This window comes from Aquarana catesbeiana, linkage group LG02, assembly GCF_042186555.1.
Source record: "Aquarana catesbeiana isolate 2022-GZ linkage group LG02, ASM4218655v1, whole genome shotgun sequence".
Lineage (NCBI taxonomy): Eukaryota > Metazoa > Chordata > Amphibia > Anura > Ranidae > Aquarana > Aquarana catesbeiana.
In genome coordinates, this window is record NC_133325.1 from 770962615 (window position 1) to 770986435 (window position 23821).

The following is a 23821-nucleotide window of genomic DNA, read 5'->3' on the forward strand; positions in this document are numbered from 1 at the left end:
TTTGAGACAGCTCTCATTGACTAAAATAGGATTTCACATGCCACACGACTCAGATCCCAAGTCGCAGCAGTGTGAACTGAGTCTTAGAGCGAGCCCCTGTTCACACCGGTGCGACTAAAAGCTCCAAATCGCATGAGATGTCACACCCTATACGCCTTTCTCAGTGTCACTTGCTGGCTTCCACTGACCTAGCGCAACACCTGTAATTTTTTTTTCTTTTTCTTACTGCCGTGGACATGCAGCTCTTGCCCCCAGAGTGCACAGTCACATGAACTCTCTCCAGGAAGTCCTGGAAATGATAGCGGAGTAAAGAGCAGGAGGTGCTATGCCCAGAGCAAATGAGTAGAAGGCAACGAGGGAGATTTCCTAAAACTGGAGCACTCAGAATCGGGTGCAGCTGTACATGGTAGCCAATCAGCTTCAAACATCAGCTTTTTTTAATTAAAGCGGAGTTCCACCCAAAAGTGGAACTTCCCTTCATTTGGTACCTTTTCAGGGGGAGGGGCGGGGGCGGATACCTGTCTTTGACAGGTATCCTATCCCCTCTTCCGGTAGTCGGGGCCGCGGCACATTACGTCACAGCTTGGATCCCTCCTCCTTCCCCCGCCACCGGGCGAGTAGGACAGCGCAGCGGTGCCTCGCACATGCGCAGTAGGGACCCGGCATGAAACCATAATGTTTCACTACCAGGTTGTGGCAATGGCAGCAGCGGCGGCATGCACCCGACAGCTGATGGAAACATCAACTGCAGTGCCGACATCGCTGGGGTCCAGGACAGGTAAGTGTCCGTTTATTACAAATATTTAATAATAATTAATAATTAAGGATTTTAGTAAATCTCTCCCAGTCAGATACAGATAGTGCAAGGCAACAACTATATGCCCCTCTGACTTTGGAGGAGCTTCAATTGGCGACTGGGATGTTCCCTAACTCCAAAGCACTTGGGGAGTATGGTATTCCAGCAGAGGTGTATAAGCAACATGATGAGTCCCTATTGCCTAAATTGTTAGAGGTGTTCAACAAAGCCAAAAAAAATAGGTGCCTCCCACCCTCTATGACTAAAACCATTATAGTCTTACTCCTAAAGTCTGGTAAGGACCCCTTGGACCCCGGCTCCTATAGACTGATATCCCTTCTTTAAACAGATGTAAAAATATTGGCAAAGGTGTTGGCCATAAGATTGAACAAGGTAATATCCTCCATAATAATTCTTGATCAAGCAGGGTTTATACCTCAGAAATCTACGCAGGCTATTTATCAATATACAGTCAAGGTCTGATAACATGGGGGATAGAGCTTTGCTCGCTCTTGACACCCACAAGGCCTTCGATAGTATTGAATGGTCATATCTATGGGCTATCCTTCACAAATTTGGGCTGGGGAAGGAATATATTGCATGGGTTCAATTATTATATAGTTCCCCAAAGGCAGCAATCACAGAGTCAGGGAGAGTATCTCCGTACTTTAGCCTATTTAAGGCACAAGGCAGGGATGCCCTCTGTGGCAGACCTAGTCAGGACAGAGGCTTTTGGAGGGGACTGAATGCTACCCTCTTGCCTACCGATCATGGGCCCTGGCATTTGGGGGTTCGGTGCTCTTTGATGAGCTGTATGCCTGGGGACCCTTGAGGTGGTGTTACTTTGGATTCAAGTCCATATCCCCCCAAGACACACAGACTCTGGGAACCCTTTATATGCCATATTATAAATAGTGACTGATTCATAATGTTGGGGCTCCTAGAAGATGCTGATGTCATCAACTCCAGCCACCTGTCTGTTGTCTGCTAAAATGTGTTTATTGTAAATAAGTCTAGTGTGGGCTCCAAGAGTCTTTCACCCATTGTTGTTTGTGTTAATTAACTCTGCTATTGTGAGAAGGTTTTCTTGGATTTGCCCAAAGACTATTCTTGGTTGTTAATTCTGAACAATACATGAGCCTTGAAAGAGCTGATCACATTGACCTGTAGAGACGGACTGACTGGTCACCTAGGCTGCCTTAAGTGCTGTGTTAATTAACATGTTAATTATATAATTGTATTTTAAGTTGTTGCTAGAGGGAAGGGGGAGTATCCATGAGCCATCCCTACCTCATTATGATGCCCACAGCATGACAGACTGAGCCCAGCCACCCTGTCTTCTCTCCTGCGGCTAAAGGGACTCCAGGGGGAAGGACCAGTCCACACTTCCCCCCAGCAGCGGGTATGTTCTATGAGAGAGGCAGAGGTTGGCTGGGTGAGTAATGCTCTGTTTGGAACAATTTGTTTGGGGTACTGTGTGGGTATAGGCATTAGAGGACTGAAACTATGGACTAACTTCGGAGTCAACCCATCTGGGGTCTCCTCCTGTGTTAGTCTCCTGCCGAAAGGGGAGAAATGTGACAGACCTAGCCAGGACAGAGGCTTTTGAAGGGGACTGAATGCTAGCCTCTTGCCTACCGATCATGGGCCCTGGCATTTGGGGGAACGGTGCTCTTTGTGAGCTGAATGCCTGGGGACCCTTGAGGTGGTGTTACTTTGGATTCAGGTCCATATCCCCCCAAGACACAGATTTTGGGAACCCTTTATATGCCATATTATAAATAGTGACTGATTCATAATGTTGGGGCTCCTAGAAGATGCTGATGTCATCAACTCCAGCCACCTGTCTGTTGTCTGCTATAATGTGTTTATTGTAAATAAGGCTAGTGTGGGCTCCAAGAGTCTTTCACCCATTGTTGTTTGTGTTAATTAACATGTTAATTATATTATTGTCTTTTAAGTTGTTGCTAGAGGGGAGGGGGAGTATCCATGAGCCATCCCTACCTCATTATCAAACCCCTTGTGTTAAAAGTGTATAAAAAGGCTGTATTCTGTCCAATAAATCATTCAAGATACTACAAGCTATTTTCAGGTAGACTTGTAGTCAATGCAGCTATAATAATATATCTCTCTGATGGTCAGACTGGAGGAAGCGGTATTACTGACGGAAGTACTCAAGCGGAGTGTGGGACGTTATATAGATCCCCAAAGGCAGCAATCAGAGTCATGGAGAGTATCTCCGTACTTTAGCCTATTTAGAGGCATAAGGCAGGGATGCCCTCTTTCCCCTCTTTTGTTTGCTCTCGCTATCGAGCCATTGGTAGCCTGTATTCGCTCTAATTCAGGAGTCCAGGGGTTTCGGTATGGAGAGCTGCCTGAAAAACTGATGTTGTATGCAGATGACACCATGCTCCTACTGGGAGACATGTCGTCTTCCCTGAGGGAGGCCACGGGGGTCATTCAAAGGTTCGGCCACTACTCTGGTTTAGTGATCAACTGGACAAAGTCGTCCCTTATGATGTTGGATAAGAAACCAGACCCACAATCAGTATCCCTAATGGATATCCTGGGTCTCATCCTCGGACGTACATGCCCCTGTCCTCCTCCGTGATTTCCATAGACGTTTTCCCCTCAAACCTGGTGGTCCGCCGAGGGGGAGGGGTCTTTGAGGGGGGGTACTGTCAGGGCTGGGCTCAGCCCTTCCTTCTCAGAGCGCTCAGCTGTTAGCTAATTGCCAGCTCCTATCTCTCCACAGTTACTCAGCTGTTGATGATATCCTGCTCGTCAGTCCTGCCTACTTAAGCCGTCCAGTCCAGAGGATCTCTGCCTTCACCTTGGTCAACATCACAGAGGTCTATCATTCACCCGGGGTGACTTCCTTACCTAGAAATCTAGAACACATTTGTGAAAAGGTGGGCAGAGTTATGCGTGTGGGAGAGAATTTCTTTGTATCTTAAAGATAACGTATGTCTAGGGACCTGGGAGAGACCACACATTTCCTCGAAGGTCGTTAGGGTCCTATGTATTCGACCGGATAAGTGTAGGGTAGAGCAAAAGTTCATCAAGAACATCAAGGATAATCAATTTGCTGTGGGGGGTTGGTATCCCTCATGTGGTATGAATCTGCCATGTGGTATGAATCTGCCTGTTGTTGCTGTTGGCCAGTCTGTCCTCTCATAGCCACCCACCCGTCCTGAGGTTTCCCATAGTCGGGAAGTTTCGGGTTGTCAAACATAGGTGTTAAAGGGCTGGAGTCGGTGGATAGTGCATAAGCTGTATGTTGGCAGTACCACAAAGCCAGCGCTGCCTTGGTCAATGGGGAAAGCATAGACATGGTGCAGTATTTGAGGTGGTATCCCCAGAGCAGGTCCCATAAGTCTACTTGTGCCATATCTTGTTCAATTAGTGTTGATGGTTTAGTCAACGGGCGTGGGAACCATTCAAGTAATATGGAGAATATTGCCAAAGCATGATATATTTCGAAATCAGGGAGACCAATACCGCTGGTGTGTTTGTGTGAGCATAAAACTGTGTTTTAATCTGGAGGGGTGGTGTTGCCATACAAATTTAATCGCTAGGGAGCGTAGTGTTCGGTAGAAAGACATTGGGAGGGTAATTGGGAGGGCCTGGAATAAGTAGAGTAGTTTGGGGAGGACAACCATCTTAAGAACATTGATGCACCCAAGCCATGGTAACTTGAGGTGGTGCCAAGAGTCAAGTGATCGTCGATTTTAGTCAGTAAAGGGCTGAAGTTTAGGGGGTAGATGTCATGGAAGTTACGAGGGATCTCAGTCCCTAGATACTTGATAGATTTAGTTTGCCAATGAAAGGGAAAGTTTTGTTAAACCAATAATAGGGTATGGTTGGGTAAGGATATGTTCAGGGCCTCTGTTTTAGTTATGTTCAGTTTAAAACTGCTATGGAGCGCCGAATCGATTGAGCTCATGGAGAAAGGAGGGGATGCTAATGTGTGGTTGTGTCACGTAAAGTAGTAGGTCGTCTGCATATAGCGAGAGCTTACAATGAGCTGAGGGGGTGGGGATACCATGTATTGATTTGTTGCAATGAATTGCTTGGGCTAGGTGTTCAATGGTTATAGCGAAAAGGAGGAGGGATAATGGGCAGCCCTGTCTGATCCTGTTGTTGATCTCAAATCTCTCTGAGTGTTCACAATTAGCAGTAACTTTTGCAAAGGGGTTGGAGTAGAGGGACATCATTTTTGCTAAGATTTTGGGTCCTAGTCCGATCTGCTGCAGCGATAATGGGAGAAACGACCAGCTAAGTCTATAAATGCTTTCTCCATGTCGCATGCTAGCAGTCAGGCGGGGCTATGCTTACGTTGAGCGTAGGTGATCAGATGGAGAGTCTTCGTGGTGTTATCCCTGGCCTCGCGGCCTGGGACAAAGCCTACCTGATCACTGTGTATTAGGTCGGGTAGTATGGGGCCAAGGTGGTTCGCGATTATCTTGAAGAACAGTTTGAGGTCCACATTTAATAGTGAGATGGGTCTATAGTTACTGCAGTTTGATCCTTCCCTGGTTTGGGAATGACAACTATTTGGGCCTGTAGTAAATGAGAGTATAGGGGGTGTGCATCCTCTACTTCCTCAAAGGCCTGTGCCATGATTGGGGCTAACTGATGGGCAAATGTCTTGTAAAAGGATTTGGTTGAATATGGCTGTAACTGCAATTGCTAAGTCCTTTGGTTCTACCGTTTCTGGCAGGCCACGGATCCTTACATTATTGTGTCTGTTTCTGTTCTCTTGGTCATCCAGCCCATAGAACAGTTGATGAATTTGTATGGTGTGTTCATGGAGATTCTCCTCGTGTTCAGTGAGTTTTGTAACTGAATCCTCCACTGTGTGTTCAATGTCCTCAATGCGGTGACCGATATCCCTGAGTAGGTCAGTCAGCTTTTGTTTATATGATCTCTCCAGTCTGCTGATATAGGATTCTATGTCGTTTTTAGTGGGTAGTGCTTTTAAGTATGCTTCCATATCCCAGCCATCTCTGGAGCTGTGAGATGTGGGCCATGGGCTTCCAGAGCAGTGAGAGCTGTGCTCTGAGCCCTGGGGGGAATGCGGTGTCTTTCTGGGGTGTATCTGTGAGGCAGCCTGTGCTGTGGCTGCATGTGTCGCCTCCATCTTGGATGCTGGGGTGGTTCTGTCCTCTGGGCCGATTTTCTGGAGATACCGGCCGATATTGCCCGCTTTTTGTGCTCCGGTTGATCGGGGAGCTGTGCTGCTGCCGAGCCTGCTCATAGGGCGGGATGAGTGCCGAGTGTGCCGTCGGTATGGCGGTGATTATTGTGGCCGGAGCAGGAGCTCAGAGGAGACGCGTCCTATCTCTCCATGCGCCAGGCCACCCTTTAGGCCCCATTTAGACTTGAGTGACGGTGTTGCGTCTTTTTGCATGTTTTTGGAGCAGCACCATTTATTTTGAATGGGCCTCCCTCCTCTCCAAAAATGTACCAAAGAAACCCATGTGTCAAATACACTCAAATGTGAACAGGGCCTGACCTTTCTAAACCAGTCTGCAGAATTTTGCATTTTTTTACTGCTCTGTAATACACACTTTTTGCAGTCGGGTTCAAAGTCAAGACTTCAACAACTTGTTCCAAAACTCTGAATTTTGGAGGATTAGGAATGAGGGGACTTTTGTGATTTTGTACTTGTGAATGTGATGATGTGAAAATGTATATGCTCCAAACACAAACAAGTCTCAGCGCTCACTCTGTCCCACATCCAATTGTACAAAGGCAGTTCCCGGCGATGCTGCTCTCCTTGAGTGCCGAAACTCCAAAAGTACTACAAAGAAACAAAGGAGGGTGCAAATGCCTAATGCATTAACTCCAACACCATAACAATATGATTATATTTTTAGCCTTTTAATAAATTGCTATGGTGTTGGAGGTAATGCATTAGATGTTTGCGCCCCTCTTTGTTTCTTTGTAAAGTTAAAATACATGTATAGGCTAGTATAGGGAAGTATTACAGCCCTGTCAGGTTTTCATTGTGGTCTGTTCCCCAGGTGTCAATTTGTGGTTTCAAATTATAAAAGGGTTCTGGAACCAAAGGTTACTTCAAAGACCCTTTCTGCGTTATATCTGTTTCTGCTATTGCCTAAAACGTCTTAGCTTTACTCTCAATATTACAAGGTCCCACCCTTGATCTTAGCATCGCTGGTCCAATTTTTAAAGTGGTTCAGGCCCCATCCTCTCACCAGGCTGGACAGCCAGGGGCTTCCTAAACCAGTCTTCACGAGTTTGCATAATTTGCTGCTCTGTAATACGCACTTTTTGGAGTCTGGTTTAAAGTCAAGACTTTAATGGACATCTGGTTCCAAAACTCTCAATTTTGGAGGTTTAGGAATTTTTAAAAACTTCAGCTGAACTTCAACTGATAGATCTTTTTAGAAGCTTACTCATCTCTACTGATAAGCCAAGGTGTACACCTTTCTGTGGACTACAATATAAATGAGCAATACAGCCTGGTCTATGATCTGCTCCAAACCTTGGAAAATGATGGAGTTTCAGCACATTGATGAGATCTTTACTGTGCTTTCAAGCAGGACGAAATACAAAAACTGTTGTGTTAATTCTAGTGTTATACTGCATCATGGTATGTTATATTTTGCATTATGTTCAATTTTAATAAAAGAAACATGTTTGTCCCTTTTTAGATCAGCCCTCTGTGACACTGGAAATAAACAGTGCCGGAATTCCGGAGTGTACAGCCTATGGCGCATATCCAGCCGCAGAGATCTCCTGGACTCCATATACAGATAAGATAACCACAGAACATTTGCAGTATGCTAACAAGACCTGGACATCGATCAGCAGATACAATCTGAAGAATGTGACTATGGTGACTTGTCGAGTTTCTCATCCTACCTTTACAAGTCCTTAAGAGAAATCCGTTGTATTAAATGGTACAGAAGGTAAATATTCCAGATTCTGTTTCTGGAGGGAGGCTTATTAGAAACAGGTTTTGTTAACCTTCCAAAACACCAATATCTATGTCCAAGTCTGCATGCTTGCTTTAAGAGGAAGCAAAGGAAAGAAATGGGTGGGGGGGTTGAGGATAGGAACACTTGGCCATAGGTGCTCATGTGGCGTGGGGGGTAGGGGAGGCTACCTATAGCCTTAAAGGCTGCATGTAACTTGATCACGGAACAAAAAGGTCCATTTAACTGTTCCTCTACCATTAACCCACATGCTTCAATCCAAGGTGCCCAGATTTTGTCAACTTTTTTGGAATAGATATGACTTAAAAAGGTAAGTTTCTGAAGAGGTAGGACTGCATTAATAACATATCTCCACATATTTAGTCTAGATGAGATAATTTCTAAAAACTGTCTACCTGGCAGTGTTTGCTTCTTTAGATTGTATTTTGATCAATATTGATGAAGCAGCGGGAATTGGCACCGCACTGTGTGATCAGGGTGTGCCCAGACACATCCGGCACACCCCATGCGCACAGCTTATGTGTAGTATGAACATTTTAAGATGTTGGATGTTTTCAAAGTGTATTTCTGTATTTCACCAATTCCTGCCCACCGGCCGTCATATGACGTCCTTGACTTTGAGCAGTGATATCTGCATGATGTCTTCAGTTACAGACATCATTCAGATATCTTTCAGCCAGTGATTCCCTACACCATAAGAACAGCCATAGCGGCTGTTCAGCCACTTGATTGTTCTTATAGGCAGTGAGAGGGGACGTCCACCCTTCCCGCCGCCCTCCGGTGCTTCCCTGGGCTCGCCGCTGCCATCGCCGAACTGGAGAAAGGATCCGCTGGACCCGGATGCTGACCATAGAGATTTCCGGGCCTTCCTTTATATCTAGATGGCAACTGACCTCCCCATAGAAGGTTATTAGATTGGTTTAGAAAGAACGATTCTTCATGAATCCATGCTGATTACTGCTAATGATACTGTTCTCATTACTAAAATCTTGTATATAGTCCCTTATCATCCCCTCCAAGAGCTTGCATACTATTGATTTTAGGTTAACTGGTCTGTAATTCCCAGGGATGTATTTTGGGTCCTTTTTAAATATTGGTGCTACATTGGCTTTTCTCCAATCACCTGGTACCATTCCAGTCAGTAGACTGTCAGTAAAAATTAGGAACAATGGTCTGGCAATTACTTGACTGAGTTCCCTAAGTACCCTCGGATGTAAGCCATCTGGTGCCAGAGATTTATTAATGTTAAGTTTCCCAAGTCGAATTTTAATTCAGTCCTCTGTTAACCATGGAGGCGATTCCTGTGAAGTGTCATAAGGATAAACACTGCAGTTTTGGTTACTGAAGCCCCCCAATTCCCCTCGTGAAGGCTGAGGAGAAGAATAAATTCAATACCTTCGCTATTTCCCCATCCTTTGTAACCAGATATACTTCCTCACTCTTTATGTGGCCAATATGGTCTGTCCTCTCTTTTTTACTGATTACTAGGGATGAGCCAGTGGCGGAATTACCGGGGTCGCAACAGTTGCGACGGGGCCCGGCATTCCACCACTGTGGGGGGGGGGGGGGCCAGCGGGGTTGCTATTCACACACGCTCTGAGCGGAGATCGTGTGTCATAAAACAATAGCACAGACACTGGCGGCATTAACGTTCTATTTGTCGGTCCTCTCTGGCACGGATGAGAGAGGACACACAGCTGATCTCACGGCTCCCCTTCTCCCCCCTCCCCTCTCCTGTGTGTTCCGTGGGCAGTCTAGTGTGAAGCTAAAGAGCTCACATTTCTTGCGTAGCACACAGGAGAGGGGAGGGGGGAGAAGGGGGAGCTGTGAGATCAGCTGTGTGTCCTCTCTCATCCGTGCCAGAGAGGACCGACAAATAGAACAGTAATGCCGCCGCCGGTGTCTCTCTGTGCTATTGTTATATGACACACGATCTCCGCTCAGAGCCGTGCTGTCCGGCACTGATGGGATCTAATAGCATTCACTGTGATGGGCACTGATAGCATTCACTGATGGGCACTGATAGAGGGCACTGATAGAAGGCACTGATGAGCACTGATGGGCACTGATGAGCACTGATGAGCACTGATAGAAGGCACTGATAGAAGGCACTCATGAGCACTGATGGGCACTGATAGAAGGCACTGATAGAAGGCACTGACTGATGAGCACTAATAGAAGGTACTGATGAGCACTGATAGAAGGTACTGATGAGCACTAATGGAAGGCACTGATGAGCACTGATAGAAGGCACTGATGGGCACTGATAGAAGGCACTGATGAGCACTGATAGATGGCACAGATGAGCACTGATAGAAGGCACTGATGGGCACTGATAGAAGGCACTGATGGGCACTGATGAGCACTGATAGACGGCACTGATGGGCGGCACTGATGGGCACTGATGAGCACTGATAGAAAGCACTGATGGGCACTGATAGAAGGCACTGATGAGCACTGATAGAAGGCACTGATGGGCACTGATAGATGGCACTGATGATTGGGGCGCTGATTATCAGTGTAAACAATTTACTGACATTCTTGACAGTTAACGGCATTCCTTTCCTCACACAGACACAGCGTGTGAGGAAAAGGCTGTGGGTAACCGGCAAGTCTGTTTACATGTGATCAGCTGATCACATGGTAAAGAGCCAATGTGATTGCGCTGGATGCACGTCCCAGGGGTCATGCAGGAAGCACGGTTTTGGGAAGATGTCCATGGACACTCTCCCAAAATTGGAAGCCCGGGGCTCGGATGGAAGGGGGGCCCATCATGGTTTCTTGCACTGGGGCCCTGAAGGTTCTAGTTACGCCTCTGGGATGAGCCGAACACTCCCCGGTTCGGTTTGCAGCAGAACATGCGAACAGGCAAAAAATTTGTTCGAACACGCGAAAACCGTTAATGTCTATGGGACACGAACATGAATAATCAAAAGTGCTAATTTTAAAGGATTATATGCAAGGTTTTGTCAAAAAAAGTGTTTGGGGACACGGGTCCTGCCCCAGGGGACATGGATCAATGCAAAAAAAAGGTTTTAAAAACGGTCATTTTTTCGGGAGCAGTGATTTTTTTTTTTTTTATGATTAAATCTTTTATCATAAGTTTTATAGATATACAAACAAAAATCAACAAATCACATCTTAAAATTATTCATTATATCACATATATCAAGATACCCTTTCCCACCCACTCTATTGATCTGTTCTCCTCTAAATCTTTCTACTTTAACCTATTTCTGCCATTGCCTGCCACGTTGAGCAGGAACGGAACCAAAGTATTTTTATATTGTTTCCTTGTTTTGGTTGTTCCATGGAACAAACAGTTCCAGGGGTGTTGAGGAATCCTTTCTCCTGTTATTATCTCTATGTGTTCTAATATACCCCTCCAATATTCTTTTATCTCTGGGCATTCCCACCATATGTGCATTGTTGTTCCTTGTTGTTTGCAGTCCCTCCAAAATTGTGGGGACTTATTTGGCTGGATTTTATTGATTCTTTCTGGTGTCAGGTGCCAACGCACCATGCACTTATAGTTTACCTCTATCGAGGAGATATCGGATGCATAGTTATTTACTGCACTTATCATTTGCGTTTCATCCAATTTTAGGCCGATATCCTGTTCCAATTTTCCAATGAAGGGTAGGGCCCCATATCCCTCTAGTTCTGTTACGATTTAATATATTTGAGATATGCCGTGTTTTACAGGATTTTTTATATTACAAAGCTTTTCTATTGGTGTTAGTTCTTTCTCCTAATTAGTTGGGGGATTGTGTTTACAAAATGTTTTAATTGTAGATATTCCCATTCTTTTAAATAAGACCACCCGTGCTTCATTATTAAATCTTGCTTTGTCATCATTTCCCTGTGTATTGTAATATCTTTTAATTGTGCATTTCCCACTTGTTTTCCTATCAGTGATCCTTTGCCTGGTGTGAAAAAAGTTTGTGCCCGCAAGTGAGATTAATGGAGAGTTATGTTTCCATTTTTCTTTACTATAAAGTGTATCCCATATTTTAAGTGTTATTTTAGTTATCTCATGTGTCATTTTACTATATGTTCTATATTTAGGTGGTATCCAAATAATTTTTTGAAGTTGTGTCCCATAAAGTGTATCTTCCATCTTTACCCATCTCTTTTTGGTGTTTAAATTAGCCCATTCAACTAGTCTAGCTAAGATTATCGCTTTGTAGTACCTACCCACGTCTGGGAGTGCCAACCCCTCCTTTTTTTTCCTAGTTAGCAAGTTGTTATTTACCCTAGGTTTTTTATTCTGCCATATATACTTCAGAAATATTGTTTTTATTACCTTAAAAAAGCTTGGTGGTATTCCTATTGGGAGCATCTGGAATTTATATATTATTTTTGGCAATATCACCATTTTTAGCATATTTATTCTGCCGACCCATGAAATTGGTCTTCTGGCTATATTTTTTATCTCTGTTTTAATTTCATTTAGTAGCGGAATAAAATTGGCTTGATATAATTTATCTTCAGTAGATGTTGTAATAGTTTTTCCTCCTTTCTATTTATTCCTACGTTCAATATTACAGTTTTTATGGGATTTATTTTAAAATTCGATAGTGTTCCATAATCCTTCAATTCTTTAGACAGGGTAGTGACAGCCTTGGTTTGGTCATATATAGGAGTATGTCGTCTGCATACGCTGCAACTTTATGCTCTTCCTCTCCCAGCTTTACTCCCCCTATGTCCACATTATTTCGGATTTTTGTTAGTAATGGTTCTAGTGCAATTACATACAGGAGTGGGGACAGCGGGCACCCCTGTCTTGTCCCATTGCACATCTCAAAGGTAGACGACATATTCCCGTTGACCCCCACCCTGGCTGTTGGGTTTTTATATTGATTACTTATCCATCTCATAATTCTTAGTCCCAGTCTTATACTCCGAAGTAATTCCATCATGAAACCCCAATCTACGCGATCAAATGCCTTTTCAGCATCGATCGATATTAGGAACATTGGGGGCCTGCACTCCTCTTTTTTCATTAGTAGCATGGTTCTTATACTATTGTCCCTCCCCTCCCTTCCTGGTACAAAACCTGCTTAATCGACATTAATCAGTTCCAACATAAAGTTTTTTAATCTCGATGCCAGGACTTTAGCATATAGTTTTGTATCGGCGTTTAATAACGCTATAGGCCGTTAATTGGAGCAAATAGTTCTGTCCTTCCCTGGTTTTGGTATATTGATATTTGCATGGTGATTCCTTTCTTATTTCCTCATTCTCCCCTATTTTTTTCAGGTAATTACATAGTTCTGGGACAAGTTGTTCTTTGAATCTTTTAAAATATTTAATTGAAAAGCCGTCTGGGCCTGGGCTTTTCCCCCCTGGCGTTTCCTTTGTCTAATAGCTTTGCGCTTTCTGCTGTTATTTTTGGTAGATTAACTTCTGCTAGATATTCCTGTATTTTAGCTTTCCTCGTCTCTTTCTCCTTAGGTGTCTCCTTCTTTCTAATTGCATATAATATGTTTTGAAGGCATTAGCTATATCCTTGTTTTGTATGTCATTTCCCCTTTCTCGTTTTTTATTTTTTCAATGTAGTTTAAGGTTTTTTTTCTTTTGATTTTTTTGCTAGATATTTACCAGGTTTATTCCACCACATATACTTCTCTTTTGCCACGTTCTTAAATGCTTTCCTAGTTTCCTGCTCCATCATATCATTTAGTTGGCATCTTTTTATGATAATGTTCTGGTGTGTATCTGTATCTAGGCGTGTTTTATGGATTTGCTCCAGCTCATGTAATTCCTTCATTATGTTTTTCATTTTTAATTGTCTTTCTTTTTTTAGTTAACCCTGGATATAGGCCTTATGGGCTTTCCAGATTGTTGCCCTTGACACATCTGGTGTGTCATTTATTTTAAAATATTGGTCTATCTCAGTCTTTATTCTTCTTCTTACTTCTTCATCATCAATAAGATCTTCATTTAGTCTCCATAACCCTTTTCTCCGCTCTATATCTCTGTATCTTATTTTTACTGTTACTGGAGCATGGTCAGATACCGAGATTATTCCGATCTCTGCCTCCATAACATGCTCCAGTATTTCATGATCTACGAAAATATAATCACCTGGGTGACATATTTATTCATCTGACCCAGGCTGGTGGTCATAGTCAGGCTTAAACGGGGTGTTCTGGGGATCGCTCCTCCTCTTGCCGCCTTGCCCCTTATGTTTCTCTCAGTTATTTCCTAACTTCCCACGTTCCTTCAAATATTAACCTTCCTTATTTGCCCGTTGGATCCCAACAATATGTTTTTTTGTAAAATATGCATCTGTGGGGTGGTGGGTTTTCCCTACTTTCCTTTTCCTCCTCTTCTCCAATCCTCTTCCCTCCTTCCACCTTCCCCTCTTGCTATTCTGCTTTATTTACTAGTGTGTGTGTGCGCACTTAAGTTTGGGCAGGCAGGAATCCTTTCAGTCCTGTCCTGCCCCTCACAAAAGTCCTTTCAGAAATTTTTCAGAACTTTACTTCACCACTGTGCTCAGATATTCTTCTCCACAATATCTGTTTAGTTTTGCTTATATGTCTCTGTACACATGTAGTTTAAACAGTCTGAGGTACTGCAGTAATAGCAAAGCGTGTCCCTGCACACAACACACTTTTTTTTGCAATATAGTGACTTTTAGGGTACTCACCATACCGCATTCATATACACTGCAGGATCAGTTCAGTTCAAATGTCCATTCACCTCTTTAATTCCTTAGGGCTAGGAGTTGCGCTGTTTTTTCCTTTCTTTCTCCTCTCCTCCTCTTTTCCCTTCCTTTTTCTGATTAGTTGTTCTCTCCTGAGGGGGGAGGAAAAGTCAAGGAACGGGCATGATGAACAAAAAAGAGAAGCAATCACAGGTGGCAAGGGGGGGTGATGGCAGCTTCGCGGCTCCCCTTCTTTCCCTTCTTCTCTCCACACAGGCAGTGAAGCAGTAAAGCACCTCTCATGAGCTCCTCCACTTCTCGCCCTTGAGTAGCCACCATGATAATCCCCTTTTACCTTCAACTCTCCTTCAGGGCTTGAAGGGGTTACTTCTGAGGCTGTTTCCTCTACCACCACCGTTCTGACAATTCTGACACTGCTTAGCTGCACAGCCGAGTATTGTATGAAAGACGTTGGAGATCCACTTCCCACAAGATAATCTCTGTCTGTCATCCCTCACGCTCTCTCCGCACCCATATCCCCATGAAGAGGGACTAACTGCCGGGAGGCTGGTATGCTAGAGGCTGCGGGGAAGGGGAATCCTCCGGGGTCCACTCGTGGTCTGGTCTGTTTGTTCTCCATCTCTGCGGAGGAAAGTAAACCCCCACTGCTTTGCATCTCACCCACTCCAGCAGGAGGCTCCGACCTCGGCGGATGGCGTAACCGAGGCAAGAAGAGGACCGAGGCGAGGAGGATTCGACACTACAACACAGCTGGTAGAGGTGGTATGTAGTGGGAGACCGGTCATGAGGATCAGAAGATCATTGCTCGTTCATAGGGCAGGGTGAGAGACCAGGATCAATAGCTGTACGCTCAGGTTGAAACACGCGCCATTACTAGACTCCTCCCTCCAGCGACCTCACCAGAGCTCCCGATGGAAGGGAGCAGTGATTTTAATAATGCTTAAAGTGAAACAATAAAAGTGAAATATTCCTTTAAATTTCGTACCTGGAGGGTGTCTATAGTATGCCTGTAAAGTGGTGCATGTTTCCCGTGTTTAGAACAGTCCGAGAGCAAAATGACATTTCTAAAGGAAAAAAAAGTCATTTAAAAGTACTTGCGGCTATGAATGAATTGTCGGTCCCGGCAATACACATAAAAGTCATTGAATAATGACTTTTTACGTAAACGGGTGACCCCGCCCCCCTCTGACGAACGGGGACATCCCTATGGTTTCCCCGTAGCGTCAGAGGGGCGGGGTCACCCCTCTGACGATACAGGGAAAGCCATAGGGTAGTCCCCGTGCGGCAGAGGGTTTCGGGGTCACCGGGTGGCCCTGCCCTCAGTTATGTAAGAGCTGTCACAAGAACAGAAGCGTCACACAGCGGGAGACTCCCATTGAGGCGGATCGTCCGGAGGATGTAGCGGGGAACCCGAAGGAAGATGCCGGAGGAGAAGACCGGAGGAAGACGCAGAGGACCGGAGGAAGATAGAAGAAGAAGCAGAGGAAGAACAAGATGGAGGAAGAAGAAGAAAATCGAAGGAAGACCGGAAGAAGCTGGAAGAAGAAGCGGGGAAAGAAGAAGACATTAATAAAGGAATTGTCAAAAAACAGCTATTGTCTTAACATTTTTGACACTTTTTTTGTGAAATGGTAGGGGTCCATTACCAATTCACATGGAAGGGCGGGATCTGGGGATCCCCTTGTTAAAGGGGGCTTCCAGATTCTGATAAGCCCCCCGCCCGTATAACCCCACAACCACCGGCAAGGTTTGTGAGGATGAGGCCCTTGTCCCCATCAACATGGGGACATCCTCCCCATGTTGAGGGCATGTGGCCTGGTACGGTTCAGGGGGGGCGCTCTCTCGTCCCCCCTCTTTCCCTGCGGCCTGCCAGGTTGCGTGTTCGGATAAGGGTCTGGTATGGATTTTTGGGGGGACCACCACACCATTTTTTTAAAATTTTGGCACGGGGTTCCCCTTAATATCCATACCAGACCTGAAGGGCCTGGTATGGAATTTGGGGAGACCCTAACGCAATTTTTTTTTTAAATTTTGGTTCGGGGTTCCCCTTAATATTCATACCAAACCAAAAGGGCCTGGTAATGGACTGTGGGGGAATCCCATGCGTTTTTTTTCAATGACTTTTATGTGTATTGCCAGGACAGACAATTCATTAATAGCCGCGAGTACTTGTAAATGACTTTTTTTCCTTTAGAAATGTAATTTTGCTCTCGGACTGTTCTAAACACGGGAAACATGCGCCACTTTACAGGCATTCTATAGACACCCCCCAGGTACGAAATTTAAAGGAATATTTCACTTTAAGCATTATTAAAATCACTGCTCCCGAAAAAACGGCCGTTTTTAAAACTTTTTGTTGCATTGATACATGTCCCCTGGGGGATCCCGGGGTCCCAAACACTTTTTATGACAATAACTTGCATATTAACCTTTAAAATGCGCACTTTTGATTTCTCCCATAGACTTTTAAAGGGTGTTACGCGGTTTTCGAATTTGCTGCGAACACCCCAAATTGTTCGCTATTCGGCGAACAGCCAATGTTCGACCCGAACATAAAGCTCATCCCTACATACTTAAAGAATTTCATGGGATTTTTTTTGCTCTCCTCCACTATGTGTCTTTCGTGTTCCATCTTAGCCTAATTGCACCCTTACATTTCTTGTTGGATTCTTTATAAAGTCTGAATGCTGATGATGATCCCTCAACCTTGTATTTTTTGAAGGCCTTTCTTCTTTGCTTTTATATGCATTTTTACATTGGAGTTAAGCCATCCAGGACTTTTGTTCGCAGTTTTAAATTTATTACCCAATGGGATGCATTAGCTAATGCCCTTATTTAATATGCTCTTAAAGCAAACCCATCTTTCCTCCATGTTCTTTGTTCCTAAGATTTTATCCAAATTCATGCCCTCTATAAAGGTTCGTAGTTTAGGGAAGTTGGCTTTTTTGAAATTCAGTGTCTTTGTATTCCCCTTATGTTTCCTATTTGTATGATTTATACTGAAGCTAATTGACCTGTGATTGCTGTTTCCTAAATTGCCCCGTATTTCCACATCCGTGATCAGGTCTGTATTGTTGGTAATCAGTAGATCCAGTAACACTTTATTTCTAGTTGGTGCGTCTATCATCTGAACCATGAAATTGTCTGGCAAGACATTTAGAAACGGCGAGCCTTATGCCACGTACACACGAGCAGACTTTGAAGGACTGAACTCCGAAGGACTTTGACGGAGTTCCGGCGGAGTTCCAACGAAACGGACTTGCCTACACACGATCACACCAAAGTCCGACTGATTGGAACGTGATGACATACGACCGGACTAGAATAAGGAAGTTCATAGCCAGTAGCCAATTGCTGCCCTAGCGTCGTTTTTGGTCCATCAGACTACCATACAGACGAACTGATTTTTCAATAGGACCCGAGTCCGTCGGAAAGATTTGAAACATGTTCCATTTCTAAAGTCTGTCAGATTTTTCGACAGAAAAGGTCCGATGAAGCCCACACACGATCGAATTGTCCGACGCATTCATTCCGTCGGACCTTTGCTGTCGAAAAGTCTGGTCGTGTTTACACGGCATTAGACGAATGCGTGCTTCCCTCCGCCCAGTCTATGTTTGGATAATTAAAATCCCCTATTATGATAACACTTCTCATCCTTGCTGCTAATCCAACTTGTGATAGGAGATCCGTCTCCCCCTCCTCCCTCAGGTTAGGGGGCCTATAGCATGCTCCCAGTAATATTTTCCCCTTAGCTTCATCCCTTTGGAGCTCTACCCATAAGGATTCAACCTCCTCCCTAGCTCCCTTAGTGATGTCATCTCTCCCATTCACTTGTACATTATTCTTGATATATAGGCATACCCTCCTCCTTTTTTACCCTCTCTATCCCTGCGATAAAGGGAATACCCTTGAATGGTTGGCAGCCAATCATGAGAGCTGTTGAACCAGGTCTCTGAAATTCCCACAAAAGAGAGAGTGAGATATAGGGACCTATTGACCCCATATCTCACTTTAAAGAGGACCTGTCATGTATATTCCTATTACAAGGGATGTTTACATTTTACATTTATAGAAATAAAAGTGATAAAAAAAAAAAAAAATGTAAAAAAAAAAAAAAAAAGTGTCAAACTAGAAAAATAAAAGTAAAATTACCAATAAAAAAAATTTAAGTGCCCCTGTCCCCGTGAGCTCACACAGAGAAGCAAACGCATACATAAGTCGCGCCCGCATATGTAAACGGTGGTCAAATCACACATGTGAGGTATCGCCGCGAACGTTAGAGTGAGAGCAATAATTATAGTCCTAGACCTCTTCTGTAACTCAAAACATGTAACCAGTAAAAAAAATTTAAAACGTCACCTATGGGGATTTTTAAGTATTGAAGTTTGGCTCCATTCCACGAGCGTGTGCAACTTTGAAGTGTGACATGTTAGGTATCTATTTACTCAGCATAATATCATCTTTCACATTATGCAAAATAATTGGGTTAACTTTACTGTTTTTTTTTTTAAAAGCATGAAACTGTTTTTTTAAAAAAAAACACGTTTGAAAAATTGCTGTGCAAAAACCGTGCGAGATAAAAAGTTGCAACGACTGCCATTTTATTCTCTAGGGTCTTTTCTAAAAAAGCATATATAATGCTTGGGGGTTCTATGTAATTTTCTAGCAATAAAATTATGATTTTTACATGTAGGAGAGAAATGTCAGATTTGGCCTGGTAGGCAAGTGGTTAAATATGTTAGTTTTACCTTTTTTTCTTTCTAAAAAAAGCATTTTAGTTGGAAGATTCTTGCTTATATCATCTTTCCTGTGATCATCTTCACATTGTTCATTTTCATGAAGATTAAAACGAAGGTATTTTCATCTACAATGACAAATTCATAAAAAAAAAAAAATCCACGTCAATCAGTTTTCTTCAAATTTTGAAATTCAGACTCTTGGTGAATGGAAGGAATCAATCTATTTTGGCAAATTTTGCCCAGATTTTTTTCATGTACCGATATAGGTGAAATAGGTGATACCACGTCAAATATCATATGGCCTGGGATTGTTGGTGATGACTGTTTTAGACATGTGCATGTCATCTTTGTAAATCCTTAGCTATTACAGTATCTGTAATTCTGTGTGAATGCATCCTAAATTGTGGGGTTAACTACACCAGAGAAAATATTGGGCAATCCATATAACTATGCAGGGTCAATTCACTTGTGGAGAGCAATCATAAATCGAAAGTTACTCTAATTCAATTAAGCTGCTTAAAAAGTAAAACATGTATCAGTGTTTTTTTTTTAATGTACAGTGGAACCTCGGTTTGCGAGTAACGCGGTTAACGAGCGTTTCCCAAACCGAGCACTGCATTTCTAAAAATCCTAACTCGGTTTGCGAGTGTTGTCTCGCAAAACGAGCAGAATTCAGGCCAAAAGCGGTGTGCAGTGGGGGTGGGGGCGCCCGAGCAGAGCCGATCGGTGCCGTTCAGAAATGCATGGAAAGGCCAGAGGACAGTTTGGCTGACCTCGGCAAACTCGGAAAGGCTCGTGAACGGAGTCTTTCCGAGGTGTACCGAGGTCAGCCGAAGTGTCCTTCGGGACATTTCGGCCGTTTCCGAGGCTCTCCGGCGCCCCCCACCTCTGGCCACATGCGGTATTGCATCCCATTGAAGTCATTGTGGAACAAATTATTTTAGTTTCTATTGACTTCAATGGGAAAACTTGCTTTGATATGCGAGTACTTTGGATTACGAGCATACTCCTGGAACAGATTATGCTCGTAATCCGAGGTTCCACTGTACTAGTAAGGGCATTGTTGATTGGAGCTCCAGGAGGCATGTCAGACCGCTGGAAATCCTGACCCGTGTGATCTGTGTTGAGCAGTAGTCTGGATGTCCAGATAGCAGAATTTTACCAAAGGCTGCAGTCTTCGTAAATAAAAAACACCCAGACCCATCCACACATCCTTAACTGGTTAACGGCTCAATTGCATCGCAGTACTACAAATTAAAAGCTAAATTTGGCTATAAACTGTTTTTATAGTGTTTTAATCTAGTATTTAATCTTGTCGTGCTTACGAGGATAATTTTCCTGCATGGTATTTATGATTGAGTAATTTTTAAACGTTTTTATTTTTAACATACAGGATCAATCAAATATGGCCACAGTCTAAAAATATGAAATTTATTCACCAGACATGTAATCATGCAAAATAGTTATATATCTATTGGTTGACAAAAACAAATCTTTTATAAAATTAAAATACCGATTGTGCTACCGTATATACTCGAGTATAAGTCGAGATTTTCAGCCCTTTTTTTAAGGCTGAAAGTGTCCCCCTCGGCTTATACTCGAGTCACCGCCGTCTGCCTACCTGATCAGCGTGTCATGCAGACAGACGGCAGCCAGCGTGTCTTAATAACATACGGTGGCCATTCCACTGTTCAAAAGCCGCGCCTCCTCCTCGTCTGTGATAGGCAGAACACTCAATTTCCCAGCAGTCAGTGTACAGCCTATCACGGACATTCTCTCATCCTCGTTCGTGGTATGAGGATGAGAGAATGTCCGTGATAGGCTGAACACTGACTGCTGGGAAATGGAGTGTTCTGCCTATCACAGACAAGGAGGAGGCGTGGCTTTTGAACAGTGGAATGACCACCGTATGTTATTATGACACGCTGATCGGTGAATGCAGATCGCCACACGGAGGCTGCAGATCGCCACACGGAGGCATGCGCAGGACACAGTGAGGCTGCACAGGACACAGTGAGACATGCACAGGAAACAGTGAGGCTGCACAGGACACAGTGAGACATGTACAGGACACAGGGAGGCATGCACAGGACACAGGTAGGCTGCACAGGACACAGTGAGACATGTACAGGACACAGGGAGGCATGCACAGGACACAGGTAGGCTGCACAGGACACAGTGAGACATGCACAGGACACAGGGAGGCATGCACAGGGAGGTGTGCAGCTGCAGATGGGCATTGTTGACCCTCTTTTCCATTTACAGTAGCTGCTGCTTTTCTCACCATCGGCTTATACTCGGGTCAATAAGTTTTCCCAGTTTTTTGTGGTAAATTAGGGGCCTCGGCTTATATTCGGAATGACCTATACTCGAGTATATACGGTACGTAAAATTAAGAGTCTCAATTCAAACACCCGCTAATGGGAGTGTTGTATCTTTTAAATGACACAGCAATGATAAACTTCTCAGTCATATAACCATAAAAAATAGTTATATACAGATTGGTTGACAAAACAAATGTTAAATAAAATTAAGATAATAATTGTGCTACATAAAAGCTTGAATACCACTTGAAACACCCGCTAAATGGGAGTGTAGTACTTTTGAAAGGACGCAAGAAATGATAAACTTCCTTGTAAAATCAATAACCTTGTAAAAATGACAATAAGACAGAACGTCTGTTTTTTTTCACAATTTCAACCGTTACTATACTGCAGGTAAGTAAGCGGTTAACAACGTGAAATAAAATTAGACATTTGTTATGTCAATAAAATGGAGACTATGCAAATGAAAAATATTGAAAAATAAAATCTTAATATTGAAAAATGAAAAAAAAAAGCGGTTACTGATTTGAGAGAATAATTATCAACTGTGTAATAATCAATAAGTCAATATCTAAGAGAACACAAATGAATAGAAGGTAAAAATCAACACGACTTAATTACCCGTTCCAAAAATGGCTACTGGTCTTAATTGCTGGTTACCAGAGTTTTTAGAATGGCTTTCAAAATGGCTACTCTTAAAGAGGAATTATTTCTTGTGACCTCCAAGTTTCAAAGCATAAGGTTTTTCAGGAATCTTCATGAATGGAGCGGTATGAGTTGATGAGTGGAGAGTGTGCGTGTGTATGTCTGATTAAGTGTCCTCCCATGGCATCTATCTGGCTCCTAAAATACCATGTCTGACAATAGGATCATAAAAATTATAATAAGCTCAGCCCAAAAGGTATGACTTCTTTTCCATTGGTTGGAAAAAGATCTAATGATTAACCTTTTCTGAATTCAGGTAATATCACCTTCAACCACTAAGCATGTCTGAGGGCAAAAAAACATGTTCTAAACTATCTGGTAAATAATATTTCCTGGCCAGCCTCACGTCAGCACACACTGGGTTAACCCCTTCCTCCAGTCTCTCAGTACCACCTTCTCTTAGCTGATAAAAGGGAGCCCCTCCTCCCCCGCCCTTGTTCCTTTTTTTTGGTCAGACTCCATGCCACCATGCTCATGGATTAGACTACACCCCCCTACCGAACCTACCCACCCAGGTTCAAGCCTCTCCTGGGATCGGAAGGTCCAGAACCTTAAAGGTAGTTCCTTTTATCACACTGGATGCTCTATGTGCAGGAGCCATGCAGGCATACTAAGGCTTAAAGAGCTTACCATTTTAGGCTGTGGTGTTGCTGTAGTATCATGCTTTCCTTTCCTGCTCCCTAGGAGCTGCGCCGGCCGCCTCCCCTGTGTTTTCTGTCGATCGGCGATAACCTCACAGGGGGCGGGGCTGTGGGGGCGGAGGTGTCAGGCGTCACCTAGCAACGCTCACCATAAAGCCTGGAGAGCCAGAAGCTCCAGTGCTGTTTGCCACAGCTAGTGAGGGAAGTGTACTGGTGAGTTTCCTTCACAGAGGGGGAGGGGTGGCTGGGCTTTGTCAGTGTTTACTGAGCCATGATCACAAAATGCATTACACCATGTGTTTACAGCTTTTCAGATACCCTACAAACCTGCTGCCACCCCGAGTGACTCCATATCCAATATTAAGGTAAAGTTATTTCTTTTAAAGAGCCAGTAAAAAAAAAAAAGCGATAGAATAGAAACTTATTTTTTCTTATTTCTATATCGTGTCTTTTGTTGCTGTAGTATGAGCTCACCACAGCCCCAAAGTGCACAAAGATCGTCGGAAAGGTAGGAGGGGTCTACGGGGGCCACAAAAGAAAAGAATGCAACACCAGTCTAATAAAGTGTTTTGTCTTTATAGGAGTAGAAGTCCTAAAAAAAGTCAGTCGAGGAAGGAAAAGTCCCATCACCGCTCAAAATCTCTGCATGCATCTGGGTCACGCACAGGACATAGACCCCAAGCAACGGCCAGTCCACGCTGCAAAAATGCTCAGACCGATATGGCAGCAGAACCAAGTGCGACAAGAGGCCGTCCCGCCGAAGGCCTCTGCTGGGCCTGTTCAGCGCCATCCGCCCCTGAGAAACTCTTGTGCGCAGAATGCACAAGAGATGTAGCCACAGATAGAGAAACAGAGGCACGTAGGATAAAGGATTATATTCAGGAGGCGGTGACAGAGAGTAAGCAGACGGTCGCAGGCGTAAGTGCCTCTGGGACTAAGCCTAGAGCCAAGAACGCATCTAAGCAGAAGCGAGAC

General features: G+C 43.9%; 1 long non-coding RNA gene across 1 annotated transcript; it reads right to left on the reverse strand.

The window, feature by feature from the left end:
- Positions 1-12728: 12728 nt before the first annotated feature.
- On the reverse strand, positions 12729-22955 carry LOC141130116 (uncharacterized). Its single transcript, XR_012241997.1, has 3 exons — positions 22836-22955; positions 19186-19301; positions 12729-14568 (listed from the first exon to the last, which is right to left on the reverse strand). It is a non-coding gene; the product is annotated as an uncharacterized lncRNA (long non-coding RNA).
- Between the last annotated feature and the right edge of the window lie 866 nt (positions 22956-23821).